Source organism: Panthera tigris, chromosome B3 (genome assembly GCF_018350195.1).
Source record: "Panthera tigris isolate Pti1 chromosome B3, P.tigris_Pti1_mat1.1, whole genome shotgun sequence".
NCBI classification, from domain to species: Eukaryota; Metazoa; Chordata; class Mammalia; order Carnivora; family Felidae; genus Panthera; species Panthera tigris.
This window is the reverse complement of record NC_056665.1, coordinates 34,561,089-34,579,701: the sequence shown is the minus strand read 5'-3', so window position 1 is coordinate 34,579,701 and position 18,613 is coordinate 34,561,089. Positions and strand designations below refer to the sequence as shown.

The 18,613-nt window shown below is 42.1% G+C and overlaps 1 protein-coding gene across 1 annotated transcript in view; it reads left to right on the top strand.

Moving 5' to 3' along the window:
- THSD4 (thrombospondin type 1 domain containing 4) overlaps positions 1–18,613 on the top strand; it is a 542,149-nt gene that overhangs the window by 13,246 nt on the left and 510,290 nt on the right. The gene's annotated exons all lie outside the window — the stretch shown is intronic.

Sequence of the window (18,613 nt, the reverse complement as noted above, 5' to 3'; positions counted from 1 at the left end):
TCGAAGTGTCACTGACTTGGTTTGAACCTTTCCTGAGAGAGGGGTTTCATAGGGGAAGTCCAGGAGGGTGGGGAGCGGACAAGAGGTATGTGCAAGGGTTTGCCTGGATGTGACCCTTCAGGCAGGATTCTTGATGTTCTCGTCTGAATAGCTTAACTTCCTTTAGGTCTGTGCATTATGTTCTGGCTTTGTTTTTCTGGGCCAGATATGATCCTGCATTGTACTGTATCCCCCACTAGGCTGTCGGCTCCGTGAGACTGCCATCTTCCCGGCTCCTGGAATATAGCCTGGTGTGTTGTAGGTGCTCAATAAAATACTTGTCGGATGACTGACTGGTTGAATGAATGGTTGAAGGAACAAATAGAAAATCTGGCTGAGCTCTAAGCATCATTTTTTTAGAGTCACTTGGAGATTTAAACCCCCCTCACTCCACTGCATCATCCCCATTCGTAATTGCAAGAAATCAGAAAGGACAACTACTATAGTTTAAATGTTCGCGTCCCCTTCAGATTCACATGTTGAAACCTAGTATCCAACATGATGGTATTTGCAGGTGGGGCCTTTGGCAGGTTCTTAGGGTATGGGGAGGGAGAGCCCTGACGAATGGGGTTCGTGCCCTCATTAGAGTCAGGAGGGAGCTTGCTGCCTGCCACGTGAGGGTACAATAAGAAGTCTGCCACCCGGAACAAAACACCATGATCTTGGATTTCTAGCCTCCGGAAGTGTGACAAATACATTTCTGTTGTTTATCAGCCACCCAGTCTATGGTACCTTCTTGTAGCAGCCTCGAACCGACTAAGACAAAAATGGGCACCGAGTAGCGGGGGTGCTGCTATGACAAATGGCTAAATGGTGAGGTGGCTTCGGAACTGGGTTGTGGGCAGAGACTGGAAGATGGGGGTGCATTCTAGAAGAGGCCATGAGTGGACTTTTAAGGGTGTTTCTGGTACGAGCTCAGAAAGGGAAGAGGAGGGCTGTAGAGAAAGCCTCACTCTGCTCAGAGAACAGAGATCCTGAACAGAAAGATGGTGGAATGTGGTTAGTGAAGGATGGGGCCTCAGACCGAAGTGAGGAACATGTTACTGGAAACTGCAGGACAGGCCGTGCCGGTTACAAAGTGGCCAAACACTTGAAAGAAGTTGTGTTCGGGTTCTAGTGTTTTGTGGAAGGTAGAACTTGCAAGGGATGAAATTAGAGATTTAGCTGAAGCGATTTTGAAGCCAAGGGTTGAAGGAGTGGCCTGGTTTGTCTCGACTGCTTCTAGTAAAATGTGAAAAAAGAGAAACGGCTCAAAGTTGGAATTGTTAATCGGAAAGAAGCAGAGCACAGAACTTAAAGATTTGGAAAATTCTGAGCGTATCCGTATGCGTATTGAAGAGAATGAGAAAGTCCTCAGGAGAGAACACGTAGGGTGTGGCCAAGAGACGACTGATAGGGGGATTAGTCAGCCATCTCAAAGAAGCCAGGAACCATTTTCCAAGACAATGGAAGAATGCAAAGAAGGCTTTGCTTGTGCCTGACTCTCCCTGGACCACCTCACTTGCCAGCACTCTTTCCTTGGCTGCCCCAGGTGCTGTTCCAGCGCCCGGTAAGGCGTGGGCTGTGCCTGGCAGAGCTTGGGGGCATGGCTGCCTCCATCTTGATTTCAAAGGACAAGGCCTCCCAGCAAAGCCATGGTCCCAGGTGTTAACCCTGGAGAGCCACTGTGGGGACAGGGCTGCCCAAAGCTGTAGGGGCCTCAACCTAGCCCAGCAAAGCTTGGGCAGGAGCACTGCCCCACTGAGTCTGGAGAGCAGAGTATCAAGGCAAAGAGGATTATTCTTGAGGCTTAAGGTCTAATGGAATTTGCCTCCTTGGGTTTTGGACTTGCTTAGGCTTTGTCCGTCTTTTCTCCTTTCTTCTTTCTCCCATCTGGAATGAGAATGCCTGTCCTGTGCCTGTCTCACTGTTGTATTTCAGGAGCACATAACATGCCTGACTTCGCAGGTTCACAGTTGGAGAGCAGACTGCCTCAGGACAAATCATACCTGAGCCTCGCTCATATCTGATTTAGGTTGATATTTAGATAGGACTGGACCTAGACTTCAAAGTTGATGCTGGAACTGGTTACGAATTTGGGGGCTATTTGGACGATGCATACAAGATGTCTTGCATACAAGAAAGACATGAATTTTGGAGGACCAGGATGGAATACAATAGACTGAATGTGTCCCCCCTCCCCCCCGCCAAATTCATACGTTGAAACTGAATCCCCAGTGTGATGGTATTTGGAGGTGGGGCCTTTGGGAGGTGATTCAGTCCTAAGACGATTAGTCCCTTATAAAAGAGATCCCAGAGAGATCTCTTGCCCCTTCTGCTAGGTGGAGACACAGTGAGAAACTTGCTGTCACGAACCAGGAAATGAGCCCTCCTACCTGCTGTCATGAACCAGGAAATGAGCTCTCCTAGACACCAAATCCGCCGGCCCCTTAATCTCAGACATCCTAGCCTCCAGGACTGTGACAACTAAATGTGCATTGTTCATAAGCCACTGAGTCTATGGTATTTTTGTTATAGCAGCTGGAATGGACTAAGACAACTGTCTTTTCATTATTAAGTTATATTATTTATTACTGTTTGGAACTGTCAGGGCTATTAATTCTAATAGTTGAATCAATTTTCCGGTGTTTTGTTGTTGTTGTTGCTAAAACAGACCATCACAACTGAAAATATTTTATGAATGGTCAATTTACTTTGCTATTTCTCTCAATTTTTCAAGTTAGCCTGATGAGAGAGAGAGCAAGAGAGGGAGCGCATGTGCACATTTGCCTGTGCGTACCTGAACAAAAGGTTCACAAATCAGTATTGCCTTCATTTTTCTTAAAGTACTTGCTCTGGGAAATGAAAAAAAAAAAAGGTTTATGAGTTGCTTTGGAATGTTGCATTTTATTTATTTTTTTATTAAAAAATTTTTTTTAACGTTTTTATTTATTTTTGAGACAGAGAGAGACAGAGCATGAACAGGGGAGGGGCAGAGAGAGAGGGAGACACAGAATCGGAAGCAGGCTCCAGGCTCCGAGCCGTCAGCCCAGAGCCCGCCGCGGGGCTCGAACTCACGGACCGTGAGATCGTGACCTGAGCTGCAGTTGGACGCTTAACCGACTGAGCCACCCAGGCGCCCCTGGAATGTTGCATTTTAAAATTGAGTGAAAAGTATCCCATCTTGGCATATAGTACCGCCTCAAAATATTCTTAAGAACTTTGTAGTAGAAAGATTAAAAAAAAATTTTTTTAGAATCATTTATAGATTACTTGGAGAACATACATTTTAGGACAGTTCTCAAATATAATTATATGCATTTTGGCTGCCAAGGTCATTGTCATCCACCCTAAAGAAAAGATTCAATGCTTTCTTGGGTGTTGAATTTCTTCTTGGTGTCTTATCAAAGCTTTGTGGGGCTGTGACTGTCATCCTGCCTATGTCCTAAAAATCCTGGCAGCAGTGCTGGCAATGGTAGCATCCGTTTATTTCTGCAGTGTGAGAAATAAGAAGGTACTTATTAAAACAGGGGTCAGAATTTTTTTTTTCCTATAAAGGACCAGTTGTGAGTATGTTGGGCTTTCTGGGGTACAAAGTTACCGTCATAACTGCTCAACTCTGCTTTTGCAGCACAAAGGCGGCCATAGACCATAGGTAACTGAATGTGCATAACTCTGTTCCAATAAAGCTTTATTTATAAAAACAGGTGGTTAGCTGGATTTGGGCCATGGTTCCCACTTTGCAGACCACCACTCTAAAGTCTGATAGAGAGGAGATAACTACAAGTATACGTGTTTTGGAATTTGAATTTGGAGGTTGTCTCCTCCTGGAACTCTTAAGGAACACGAAAGATTTGAGAAACAAGTGTATTTTTTCATTAAAACGTAGGAATTATGATTGCTATCAAATTGCTTTCGTTGCTGAGATAAATCATAATTGATGTCCTGCTGGCCCATTGTTTTGTGGCAAAATCCACTCCCAGTCTGTGGCAGAGAACGGCAGAAAGAATTAGAAAACCATTTATGGTAAACTCTTAAGGGACAGCATTACTAATTTGTGCATGATGCAGTTTAGTATGTATGTGAAAACTACCCGCTTAAAGACATCTCTCTTCTTCATTACAATAGCATGTCCAACTTTAGCATATGGAAGCATTTCTGCAGTGTAAGTTATTCTGAGGAAAAGACATGATTTGTAAATGCTGTCAAGTAAACTATGCTTTTCTAAATGCGGCTCGGGTGACTGGATACATCTCTGTAAAAATTGTCCCACAACAGTGCGGGAAAAGCAGACACTGGGGCAGAGTGTAAGTAACCCTTTTCAGGTACTTTTTTTTTTTTTTTAATATTTTAATGTTTATTTATTTTTGAAAGAGAGAAAGAGAGACAGAGCACGAGCAGGGGAGGGGCAGAGAGAAGAGGGAGATACAGAATCCGAAACAGGCTCCAGGCTCTGAGCTGTCAGCACAGAGCCCAATGCAGGGCTTGAACTCATGAACCATGAGATCGTGATCTGAGCCGAAGTCAGACGCTTAACTGACTGAGCCACCCAGGTGCCCCCAGGTATTTCTATCCAGCTGTCTTCCTCTTCCTCCTGCAACAAGGACACTATCACAAAGGATTGCTCAACCTCTACTCTTGGTAATTGTTAATGACCCTTGGCAAATGATTATATTTTTAAAACTTTCTGTGGCTTCATTTGCAGATAAGGTAAGACCAAGAGCAGGGAAAAAAAAAACTTGACCGAGATTTTAATCAAAATCATATGTTATTAATAAGGGAAACTGTGTAGATTGTAGAAAGCTTTTAAGCTAATGAAACTGTTTTACTGTCTTCCCAACAGACACTGACTGAGCAAGTTGCTTTTCTAAGTCGTAATATGTATAGTCAACGTCATCTGTTTAGGAAAGAGCTGCGAAACATGTTTTTTCCTACAAGTGAAAAAACATACGTATACCTAACTCACAACTGCTCAATGAGTTTTTTTTTTAAGTTTACTTTTTAAATTAAAAGTATGCACGTGTATTGTAAAGAATTTAGAAAACAATGAAAAACTAGAAGGAAATAAAAGCTCACCCCTGGGGCCCCCAGCTCTTCAACCTGTTATTTATAGAACCTTTCAAACAAAAAGAACAGAGACACTGTAGAATGAAGTAAGGGTGAAGTAAAATATTTGTTTTGCTAACTGATTAGCAAGTCACAAGGTGAACAGCAGGGGACCTTGTAATGGGTTTAGGACCTACTCTTAATGTAGTAAGATGTGCAGCCAATGCCTTCAAATTGCCTCTAGACAGTATCATACGATTGGATGTTGAACAGAAAGGCGATAGAAGGGCAAAAAGAAGTTGAGCTGTGTAACGTTTCTCATACCGTTGCAGCTGTATTCAAGGAGAAGAAAGGAAAAAATCATAATGTTTTTAGAAGGAAACATGAAAATATCTACATTAGGGGCACCTGGGTGGCTCAGTTGGTTGAGTGTCTGACTTCGGCTCAGGTCATGATCTCGCCGTTCGTGGATTCAAGCCCCACGTCGGGCTCTGTGCTGATGGCGTAGAGTCTGCTCGGGATTCTGTCTCTCCTTATCTCTGACCCAACCCTGCTTGTGTTCTCTCTCTCTCTCTCAAAATAAATAAACTTAAAAAAATATATATCTGTATGAGTTGCACTGGCAGTTTCTCAAACAAGACACCAAAAGAATTGAGCTACCCTGGAATCGATGACTTTTGTTTATGAAAATACACCATAAAAAAAAAAAAGAGCGAAAAGATATGCCCTAAACAGGTGAGCATATTGACCGTAATATATTTGACAAAAGGGTCATGTTAAAAAAACCCTGTAGTGATCATTAAGAAAGTTAAGCAATCGGACTTTAAAATGGACCGAAGACTTGAATACATACTTCACGTAAGAGGATATTCGGCTGGTCAATAAGCGTACGAAAAGGCGATCAATCAAAATCATTAGTCCTTAGGGAAATACAAATTAAAATGGGATATCACCGGAATAGCTTAATATGAGAAACACTGAGAGTACCAAGTGCTGATGAGGAATGGGAGCTGCTGGAACTTCCAAGTGATGCCGGTGGGAGTTTAAAACCGTGGCCCCCTTTGGAAACTGTTTTGCACAATCTCTTAAAGCTAGCCATATACCCGTTCAAAAACCTGGCTGTTCTACTCCTAAGTATTTACCTAAGGGAAATGAGTGTCTGTATCTACCAAAACGTATGCATAAAACTGTTACAAGCAGTTAGTTTCATTTACAATAGCCCAAAATTTGAAATCATGCAAAAAACCTTATGCATCCACAGAATGGATAGCTACTTATAGTATCTCCATACAAGGTAACACTAAATAACAATTAAAAAATAAACTTCTGATTCCAGCCAAGATGGAACCATAGGTGTTGGATTTACCCTCCCATCGAGAACGAGAGCAAAATGGCCGAGATAGAGCAATAGGGAAAGGAAAGTTTTCCCCTTTACCTTCTCCCTGAAATAACCAAAACAAAACAGAACCAGACAACATATATGAAGCAGTGGTTTCAGAACTGTGGATATTGGTCAGCATAAGACAATGATTTCTTGGAGATGGGAAACAAATGAGTTGAACCCTAAAATTTCCCCAGCTAACTGCCTTGATAGCATTTCCTACCCTTGGAGTGGAGGAAGGAACGGGGACCCGGGCGGAACCTGTTGGACTCCTTGATTTGCGTACCTGGACTTGAGAGCCCAGTGGGGCCATGTGGCAAGAGTCTGCAGGACAGAGTACCAGAGAGTGAAGCGACGGTGAGGGAAGACACAGAGTCCCCAAGGGTTCTCCTCAGGGGTGCAACACAGGACCAATGAGCACACGCATGCGAGCCAATAGCCTGAGTCTGGAAAAGAACCGTCTGAAAGGATTGAAGGGAACAGTGTCCAGCCCTCATACAGCACCAGAAACAGTGACTCTTTCCAGCACCCAGATTTTAAAAACTCCCAGTCCAGGGGATGTTAGAGAGAACACTCAGGAAGCTCTTGCCCCGGTACTGGGGAAATAATTGACCCTAGACTCTGTGTTGCTCTGGACCTACCTGACAAATCGTAAAAGCACTCCTGGAAAGGATCAAACTGTTGCTGAGTAACTTAACTATTCTAGCACAAAGCTCACGAATATAGGAATATAAAAATATCTAGCACCCAAAAAGGTACAATTCAAGATGTCTGACATTTGGTCAAAGATTACCAGGCACACACAGGAACAGAAGAACAGCACCGTTCTTCACAAAGAGAACAGTTGAAGCCAACTCAGAACCGATGCAGAGTTTCGTATTTGTAAAGAAGGATATTAAAAGTTATTAAGGCAGTATTTCATAGATTCAAAAAGTTAAGTAGAATCATGGAAGACATAAAAGCCCTTGTCAAACTTCTCAGGTTGAAAATGACGAAGTCTGAAGTGAAAAATATGCTGGATGCAATTCACGGCGGATTTGGCAGTGCAGGAGAAAAGATAAATGAACTTGATGATGTAACACTAGAAACTTTCTGAAATAAAACATAGAATGAGAAAAGAATCTTAAAAATGAACAGAGCATCTGTGAGCTCTGGGACAGCTTCAGGTGGGCTTATCTATGTGCAATTAGAGTACCAAAAGGAGAAGAGGTGGGAGGGGAGTGACAGAAAAGATATGAAAACTATGAACTCAGGAATATCAGTGAGCTCCAAGAACTAGAAGACGGAGAAAATTGAACCAAGTCACACCGTAATCAAGTCGCTCAAAACTAGTAATGAAGAGAAAAAAAATCAGAAGCTCCTAAAACAAAAAGAGAGACAGTTTACACACACAGAAACAAAGATCGGGATACAGCAGATTCCTTGTCTCCTGTCACTCATGTAAGGGAAAGAACATCTTTATTTATCTTTTTAAATTAAAAATGTTTTTTTAAACATTACTTATTTTTCAGAGAGAGAGAGAGACAGTGCAAGCAGGGGAGGGGCAGAGAGAGAGGGAGACACAGAATCCGAAGCAGGCTCCAGGCTCTGAGCTGTCAGCACAGAACCTGACATGGGACTCGAACCCACAAGCCATGAGATCATGACCTGAGTGGAAGTCGGTCGCTTAACCGACTGAGCCACCCAGGCACCCAGGGAAACAACATCTTTAAAGCACTGAAAGAATAAAGCTCAATTTAGAATTCTCCACCCAGGAAAAAAAAAATCTTTCAAAAATAAAGGTTAAATAAAGACGTTTTGTCAGACATACCAATGCTGTACTAACAAATTCCACCACTAGAATTGTTACAGGAAGTTCTTTAGGCAGAACGAAAATGGTATCAGGTGGAAATATGGACCTCTACAAAGGAATGCAGTGCCCCAGAAGTGATCACTACGTGGGTAAATGTATAAGGCTTTAAGAAATTATTTAAATCTCCCTTAAATATAGACTCTTTAAATAAAAAATAACATCTTGGGGGATATGTATGAGCAAAATGTACAACAACACTAGTATAAATGCCAGAGGAGGCTAAATGGAAATATTATAAGGTTCTTATAACATATGTAAAATGGTATCATGTTACTTAAAGGTAGACTGATGTGTGAAGGATGTATACTGTAAACCCTAAAACAACCATTAACGTGACACCAGTCAAAAAAAGGGAAATAATGTAATTTATTATTATTTTCAAATAATTCAAAAAAATACAGAAAAAGAGGAAAAAGAATCAAATAACAGATGAGACAACTAGAAAAAACAAATAGCAAGATGGTAGGCTTAAATATGATTGTATTAATCACAAAAACACCTCAACTAAAAGGCAGAGATTGAAAGATTGGATTAAAAAACCAAGGCACACACCTGTGTGCTGTCTACAAGAAATGCACTTAAACATAAAGGCACAAATAGATTAAAAGGTGAAGAAGGGAGAGAGATCCTCTTAAAACCAGTCAAAAGAAAGCTGGAGGGACCCTGTCACCATCAGGTAGAGTAGATTTTGGAGCAAAGAATATTACTAGGGATAAAGAGGGTCATTTCATAACAAGAGGAGTCAATTTATCAAGAGGACATAATAGTCTTAAACATTTATGTACCTAAGACTAGTGCTTCAAATTACTGAAGCAAAATCTGATGTAACTGCAAGGAGAAACAGACAAATCCACAAGTATAGTCAGAGATTTCAGTGCTTCCTTCCTAATATTTGATAGCACATATGGACAGAAAAATCCGAAAGGGTATAGGAGACTTGACCATGACTATCAACCAACTTGACCTAGTGGACATTTGTAGAACATTCCCTCAAACAAAATCATATATGCATTCTTTCCAGGGGCACGAAGAACACTTAGCAATTGTTCTTGGTCATTTTTTGGGCCATCAAACAAGTTTCAGTATAACAAGATTTAAGATGCAGACAGTTTGTTCTCTCATCACAATGGGATTTGATTAGAGATCAATAACAGGAAGGTATCTGGAAAGTCCCCCCCAAATTTGGAAATAAAATAACACACTTCAAAGTGATCTTTGGGTCAGAGAATAAATGAAAGGAAAATTAGACAGTACTTTGACCTGAATGAAACTGAAAACACAAAATAACAAATTATGGAATGCTGCTCACACAGCACTTAGAAGGAAACTTATGTAACTCAATACCTATAAAGATAAATAGACCTCAAATCAATGACCTCTGTTTCCACCATGACAACTAGGAAAAGAGCAATTAAACTCAAACCAAGAAGAAAGGAACTAATAAAGATCAAAGCAGTGAACTATAAAATAGAAACAGAGAAACTATAGAGAAAACCATTTAAACCAGAAGCTGGTTCATTGAGATGATCAATAAAATGGATAAATCTTGAACCAGGGTGATCAGGGGGGAAAAAAAAGAATGAAGACACAAATTACTGTTACCAGGAGACAGAGTGGTGTTATCACTATAGATTCTGTAGATACAGCAACAGGATGATAAGGAAATCTTATGAATACGTTTATTGCTATGAATTCAACAACTTAGATGAAAAAGACAAATTATTAGAAAGATGCAAACTACCATAGCTCACTCGAGACAAAATTTGTTAACAGGATAGTTCTATATTAATTAAATAAATGGAATTTGTAGTTAAAAGCCTTCCTGCAAAAAACAAAAGCAAAAAGAAAACAAAAACTCCAGGTCCTGATGTCTTCATTGGTAAATTCTTACAAACGTTTAAGGAAGAAATAATACTAATCGTATACAAACTCTTCCAGAAAATTGAAGAGGAAGAAAACTTCCTAAGTCATTGTGAGAGCAGCATTACATACCAAAGCCAAATAAAGCTACTCCAAGAAAACTATAGGTGATTATCCATCGTGAACATCAATACAAAAATTCTAAATATAATTTTAGCAAATTGAAATCAGCATTATAGGAAATGGTACTACATCATGGATAAGGAACTGGGCTTTATTCCAGGAAAATAAGGTTGGTTTAACATTTAAAATGCATCAATGTATGATCAAAACTACTAACTTCTACTGTTCTAGGACACTCTTAAGAGAATGAAACAACAAACCACAGACTGAGAGAAAATATTTACAAATCATATAATTGATAAATGGCTTTTCTGCAGAATATATAAGGTACTCCCAAAACTCACTAGTAAGGAAAAAACAACGTTCACCAAGGAAGATGGTTGGCAAGTAAGGTCATGAAAAGATGCTAATCATCTTTAGTCGTCGTTAGGGAAATATACAGAAACCGTAGTGAGATATGACCACACACCCAGTAGAGTGGCTAAAATTAAGAAGACTGACCATACCAAGTCCCGATGGGGATGTAGAGGACCGGGTTCCCTCCTACACTGCTAGTGGGATATAAAAATGGCCAACAACTTTGGAAAGCCATTTGGCAGTGTCTTAAATAGTTACATGCGTACCTATCGTATGGTCCAATATTTACCCAAGAGGAAAGGAAATTTGCATCCAGACAAAGACTTGTTCATGAATGTTCATAGCAGCTTTATTTGCCATTAATTGGAAACCATGCAAATGTCTATCAACAGGTGAGTGAATAAACAAATCTTAGTTCATCCATACTAAGAAATACTACTGCACAGTAGAAAGATATGCACTCTGGATACGTGCCGGAACATGCGTATATCTCAGTATAAGTATGCTGAGTGAAAGAACCTACCCAAAAAAGTGGACATACTGTGTTATTCCATTTATGTAAACTTCGAGAAAATGTCAGCTTATCTGTAATGACAGAAAGTATATCAGTGTTTGTGGGGGATAAAGGGAAGGGGAGGGATGGAAAATAACCCAGGGGTACAAAGAAACTTTTGGGGTGATGGATATGCACATTATCTTGGCGATGGTGATGGTTTCTTGGGTGAATGTGTACGAGTAGTCTCATCAAGCTGTACCCTTCAAATATGTGCAATTAATCGTGTGTCAGTTATACCTCAATAAAGCTGTTAAAAACAAACTGATACAATCAACCGCTGAATGAACTTCACATGGGTTCATTCACTGAACTCACTGAATAAATTTTTCTTGTTGATCTGAAGATGCCAGACACAAAAGTACCTACCGTATGATTGCATTTATATTTATTCAAGAACAAAGTGAATTTGTGGTGAAAATTAAATCGGAAGAATGGATACGAACAGAGGTAGGGTGAGACTGACCAGTGAGGGGCACGAGGAATCCTTCTGGGATGTTGGAAATATTCTACATCTTGACCTAGGTGGTGGTTATTTAGGACTTCAAAGTAAAAAAAAAAAAGTCATATATTTACAATAAGCATACTTTATGCACTTTATGTATGTTATACCTCAATACAAAAATAAAAGGAGGGAGAAAGGGAAGGAGACAAGTCAGTGTAGCAAACTGCACTGGTGATGGAAGTCTTTGGAGCAGCGTGGGATTATCCTTTGAGAGCAACCAGGAAACAAAGATGCTCTTCAAAGAACAGCATAGGGCACGCTCTCATTAGCGAGTGTCTTGCACAGAACCCTTCCAGAATTGCAAGCTGACTAAAGCAGGCACTGTGTTGTTTCCAGCTGGTATTCGTCAGGCCTTCTGTTTCCAATGGTCTAAGTGTAACTGAGTGCTTCTGCAAAATTAAGAGTATTTCTACTTATGAGAAATGAAGAAATTAAAGTAAAAAGACCTTATTAAGGACTGGGAAGAATGTCAATGTTCACTAATTCATGCTGTGCCAAATCTTGTGGATTCAAGTCCAAGGGCAGAAAAATCAAATTTGCTTCTGTTACACATGGAGCTGCGAGCCTAAGACTTCGTGTTTGGAAAGCCCTTTGCAATGTAGCAGAAAGAGAAACAGCTTCAGGTTTTAGTGGGGGCGCAGTGGGGGCCGTCCTGGCCTTTTAGCCTCTTCCTTGTGTAGGGCCAGGATTCCCCTTCAGATCTCTGGCGGTTTTTTTTTTGTTTTGTTTTTTTTTTGAGTACGTTTATTACCTGCTGGTAGGTGGCATGGTGGAACATACAATAAACAATTCTGCCTGGAATCTGGCTTTCGTATTGGCTAATGCTTGCTGACTTCCTTGACCATGACAGAGCGGCCTGCCTGGCCTTTGGGAACCTCTTTGCCCTTCTCTGTCCTTGGCTGACTTAACGTGAATTGGTTTTTCATCCTTCCAATCTTGGTGCTGGCCATCGTGGTATCACCCATCCATGCCTGGTGCCAGGAAGACTGGAAGGAAGTCCTAGCCATCCTCCTCCCCAGCATGGTAGCTCTGCCTTCGACTATTTTTGTGAAACTTTGCGTGCTTCAGATGCCTCCATCTCTAGATTTGAAAGGAATTGTTAGCTTGAGGGAAAATTCCAAATCAAGAAATGAAACACAAAAGACCTAGAAGAACTTGGGTTGCATATTCTGTTTGTAGAAGTTTGTGAAGATGTTGAGGGACCATCAGAGGAAGCAGATGCTGGGGATAGATAATATAAGCTGGGGAAACTGAGGCAACCACCCCACATTTTTTTTCCACCCAACATTTAATTTTAATTTTTATTTATTTATTTTTCTTTTATTAAGAAAAAAAAATTTTTTTAACGTTTATTTATTTTTGAGACAGAGAGAGACAGAGCATGAACGGGGGAGGGTCAGAGAGAGGGAGACACAGAATCTGAAACAGGCTCCAGGCTCTGAGCTGTCAGCACAGAGCCCGACGCGGGGCTCAAACTCACGGACCGCGAGATCATGACCTGAGCTGAAGTCGGCCGCTCAACCGACTGAGCCACCCAGGCGCCCCTCCACCCAACATTTTAAATGGCAAAAATGATATCCACTGAGTTTTGAGTGTCCCTTCCCTATGACACCACCTTTTCTGATTTCTTTAAATAACTCTTTTGGTATTTAGTTACCCCTAAGTTCAGGGGCAAAAAACCCCTTGTTTTCTATATTGTGGCTATTTCTTGCGTTCTAAGTATTTTTTTCTGCTTCATAGAAACACACACAGTCCAAGTTTATAAATTCTTTCCTTTGGAAATTTCTAGTTCCATTTGTACTAGTACTTAAAAACAAATACCTTATAAATTTGTGATTATTGTCTGAAAAACTAATACCCATATCTCAAATCTCAAATGTGATCTTACTCTAAACAGTTATACAGAATAGATGTGTGTGTGTGTGTGTGTGTGTGTGTGTGTGTGTGTGTGTCTGTTTTGACCCTAACAGTGACTTTGGGACTATAAATGGTTCTAAGAAAAATGACTATTTTATGTACTTTGATTTTTTTTCCTGAAATTTCCATTCCCTCCTACACTTACACATACAAAATCCAAACCATAAAAAGGTGTTTTTAAAATAACTTCTAAATTCCCCACTATGTTATGTTTCCAGGCCAGATTACAGTTAAAACAAAGTTTTGACAGACAGAATAACTTATCACTTAGGCCACAAATCTTGGTCTTTGGAAAAGAAAACAAATCATAGTACAGATCTTCCTTGACTTACAATGGGGTTACGTTTTAATAAACCCATCCTAAGTCGAAAATGCATTTAATACATTTAACCTACCAAAAGTCGTAGCTTAGCCTAGCCCACCTTAAAGTGCTCAGAACACCGACTTTAGCCTACATTTGGGAGAAACCATCCAACACAAAGCCTGTTTTATAAGAGAGTGTTGAATATCTCATGTAATTTATTGAATACTGTCCTGAAAGTGAAAAACAGAATGGTTGTCTGGGTGCAGAATGGTGGTAAAGCATCTCAGCTGTTTATCCTCGTGATCTCGAGCAGACTAGGAGCTACCACTGCCCCTGTGCACCATCATGAGAGACAATTTGTGCCACGTATCCCTAGCCCAGGAAGAGATCCAAAATCAAAATTCAAAATACAGTTTCTACCGAGTGGGTGTCTCTTTCACACCATCATAAAGTTGCTGAATGCAGATCTCTTTCACACCATCATAAAGTTGAAAAACTGTAGATCAGGGATTATCTGTAAAGTCTTTAGGCCACTGTCCTCGTGTGTATGTTTAGCCCACCTTCTTCTTGGAACGATGATGATAACTACCTGATTCTTAATGATGGAGGAATTTGGCAAGTGGAGCCTTCACATGCCCCCGGCTTCCTTCCCCACCACAGGATGCTCACCCCTTGGTTCGTTTGGAGTAATTGAGAAGTCAGTATCCTTTTGTTCATAATTCTGTTCTCTTTGTATTGTTTATATATTCGGTCCATGTTTTTACTCATGGCCAAGTTCATTTTTCCTCCTATTAACTCATCAAACACTTACCAAGTGCCTGCTATGTGAACTTGGACTCTGAAACCAGCCTGCCTAGTCGATATCCCTGCCTAGTTGATATCTAGTTGCTTACTTAATCCTGGACCTTGGGCAGATCCAGTGCCTCGGTTTTGTCATCTGTAAAATGGGGATAATAGTACCTATCACATAGGTTGTTTCAGAGGATTTTATGACTCGTACATGAAGAGTTTAGGATGTTGTCTGCGCCATAATAAATACTACATGAGTGGTATTATCATTGTTTGCTGTTTTTATGACCAAGGGCTGCCTTGTGCTTCAGGCTGGGTACCTAAACATGCTTCTTCTCAAAGCATTTTCCTTCTAATGTCATGGCCACTATCTCTACCCAAGCCTGATTTATCTAGCGTAGAGTTTCTTAGCCTTGGCACTGTTGGTATTTGGGGTCCGACAATTCTTTGCTGTGGGACTGCCCTATGCACCGTTAGAAGCTGAGCGGCATCCCTGGTGTCTATTCACTAGACGCTGGAAAGATGCTCCTTCAGTTATGACGACCCACGATGTCTCCAGACATTGCCCAGTGTCACCTGGAGGACAAAATTGCCCACTGTTTAGACTGGAAAATTCTCCTGCAGAGGCAGCAATGTGGCTCTGCCCACTTTCTCAGGAGACCCCTGGTTAGCCTTCTCCCTAAGCTTGTTTTTGAAGATCCCTGCTCCCTCTTCCTTGTGCCTCTTAACCACATGTTGGGAACCTTCGGGACAATGTTACTGAGGCCTCCTTAGCAGGAGGGGCTCCTCTTTAAAATATCCTCCTTCTTTTCAGTCTCTTGGGCTTCTTTAGATAGAGAAGGGGGGACACAGTCTTCTCAGCACTTCTGTTCAGGGCTGCCCTTGAAAACAAGCTCCCTGGCTCTTTGCAGCCAAAGGAATGTACTGCTTATCACTGTGCAGAACAAGCCGGGGTCGCTAGATCATACCGTGTGAGATGGGACGGCCAGGCCCTCGGACCGTGTTTTCCTATGTCCTTTGCAGAGTGAACACGGATGGTGCTGTGATAGGGTAATTACTGCACACGGGCTTCGCACTAAGCGCTTGGTAGTGATTGGCCTGTAATTGTTCACACTGGCTTTCGAAGGCAGATATTTTTATTCCCATTTCCTAGGTGAGGAAATGTCAACTTTGAGGCCACGTGCCAAGTAGCGGGGGCACAGATTCCACCCCCGGGCGGTGGATTCCAGAGTTCTCCAGCCCAGCAGCAATGCTTGTCCTCATATCAGCTCAGGCTGCACCTTCCCCTGGTCTCTGGAAAGCAGCAGCTCACTCCCGGAATGTCCCCTGTCTGAGCCCTAATTCCTAGATGCCATCCTGGTGACACATAGCTGTCCGTCAGTAGCCTCATGCTGACCTGAGCTGTGACTGGCGTAGTGGGGCTTGGTTTTCACGGTGACGATGTCATACCCGAGACCTGCCCCGCCCCCAGCCCTATTTCTTTGCTTTCCCTGCGCTGCAAACCACACTCTTTTCTTCCCTGTGTGTAGGCTGACTGTGGGTTTCTGCTGGGAGGTCTCTCTGGGCTGTAAACCAACCTTGTAAATTGGATTTGCACTTTTTAAAAAAAATGTTTATTTATATATTTTGAGAGAGAGAGCGAGCGAGCGAGCAGGGTTCGCACTTTTGAGTTGAGCCCTTAGGCCACAGAATTTACCTTGCTGGCACCAGGTGTCCCAACATCTAAATTTCCTTAATGCCAGTCTCTTGAAAGTCATTAACTCTAAAGTGATCGCTTTTAATATATTTTCGGTTCTGTCTCAGACACAGAAATCCATATAAGCTGAAAATAAAGAACTTAACCATTTAAATGGCCGTCACTAGAATCTTACTTTATTGAATATTGTTCACACTGTGTTGGCCATTGGGAGGTATGGTGTCTTCCCCCTCTCCCCCCATTACATTGATAGTTTATGCTAATAGGTTATGATTTGGGCCAGAAATCCATATATCACCTGATTTCTTTTTGGCCTTCCTTGCTTCCCCCCCCCCCCCCAACCGAGGCCACATGGATCTGCTTTAATTTTCCAGTTTGTATTCAAACCCTTGTCCTAACAGTTTTCGTAAAAAAGTTTTTTTTTTTTTTAAACTTAAACTTAAACTTAAAGTTTAAGACCATTGTCCTAACAGTTTTCGTAAAAAACATCAGCCTCTGTAGAAAGCACTCAGAGAAAGTGAAGGTCATAAAATGTCAAAGTACAAATGAGTAATGTAGAATCTTTGCTGGAGAGTATTTCCGAGTAACATAGAGAACATCCCGTTCTCTTTCTTTATTCCCCTCCGGCACCCTTCCCAGGAAAGACACGGTACATAGATGCGCAGATCGACAGGAAGGGGTTACAGTTCACTCTGGAATCGTTCACGATTCAGGCAGGTGCAGCAGGCTTACTGAGCGCTTGCCGTGTGCCAGGCACTGTACGAGGCCCTGGGGACAAGGTGGCCACACCCGGGCCCCTCCCTTGAGGAGCTCAGAGCCTAACGGAGGCAACAAGAATAACCGGTTGCAGCCGGGGAGATGCCGTGATCAAATCTGCTGTTGAACTTGGGATCACAGAGCAGCGTGACGTGCTGGTGGTGACAACTAACAGTTACTGAACACGTTCTACATGCTCGGCACCATGCTTTCCACACCTTTGTTTTTTAATCCTCGAAACTGTGGGAGATAGAGGTACTGACTAGTACCCCTGTTTTACAGATGAGGAAATTGAGGCTCCGAGAGAAGTTCCCTAAGCTTGAATTTTACAAGCCAAGTAAGGGGCGCCTGGGTGGCTCAGTCGGTTAAGCGTCCGACTTCAGCTCAGGTCATGATCTCGTGGTTCGTGAGTTCGAGCCCCACGTCGGGCTCTGTGCTGACCGCTCAGAGCCTGGAGCCTGTTTCAGATTCTGTGTCTCCCTCTCTCTCTGACCCTCCCCCGTTCATGCTCTGTCTCTCTCTGTCTCAAAAATAAATAAACATTTAAAAAAAATTAAAAAAAAATACAAGCCAAGTAAGAATTATGAGGAGGAAGAAGAAGAAGGCAGAGATTCTGGAATGGGGGAATAGGAAAGACAAAGACAGACAGATACGAGTGGTGAGATGATCTCTGTGTATCAAGGAGGCATTGGGAGCTGGGGTCACATCATCCGGTCCTGCCCGTGGCTACATGATTTTTAACTGTGTGACCGGTTTTCACTGAAAAGCAACCTGTGCCTCCCGACACCCCCGCTCTGGCTTTCTTCCACCCTCGAGTGAGGGGCCACTTCATATTGTAATGAACCTGTGTGGCTGGGATGAACCACTCAACCTTGAAGTGGCTGTTCATGTGACTTTGAGCTTGGGGAAAAGGACAGCTGGGCCTCTCTGGGAAAGTCACAGGGCTGGCAGGATCCCCAAGGGTACTGAGTTCTCAGTCTTCCAGGCTGGATTCCAAGTGGCCTTGGGCAGCTCACTTAACCTCTGTGACATTTGCTCCATCCCTGGGATACTCAAGTCTGTATCCCTAGAACCTACTGCAGAGACTGGTGCGTTATAATCCTTAAAATGGGGATACCAGTTATTGTAAGGCATTTCAGGTGATTGACTATAGTTCAAATGGAAGCCTTTAAGCTGCTCAGTGAAAGGTAAGGAATAAATCATCTCACTTCTCAAGATTCCTTAATTAACTAGTCATCACTGATCTAAGTCCTTATATGTAGAGTTGGCAGAGGTTCGAGCTGTGCTAGGAAAGGCATCTTGGCCTCTGCGTCGTGCAATTTTAGCTCACAGCGGGTGGGTACAAATGAGAGCAAAGCAGAGGTGGAACTTTTTTCCATACCTGGGGCATGCCTAGTGGAAAAGCAGCCTTTTCAGCAGGGGAAGGCAGGTTGAGTGTGCAGCCGGACAGAAAAGC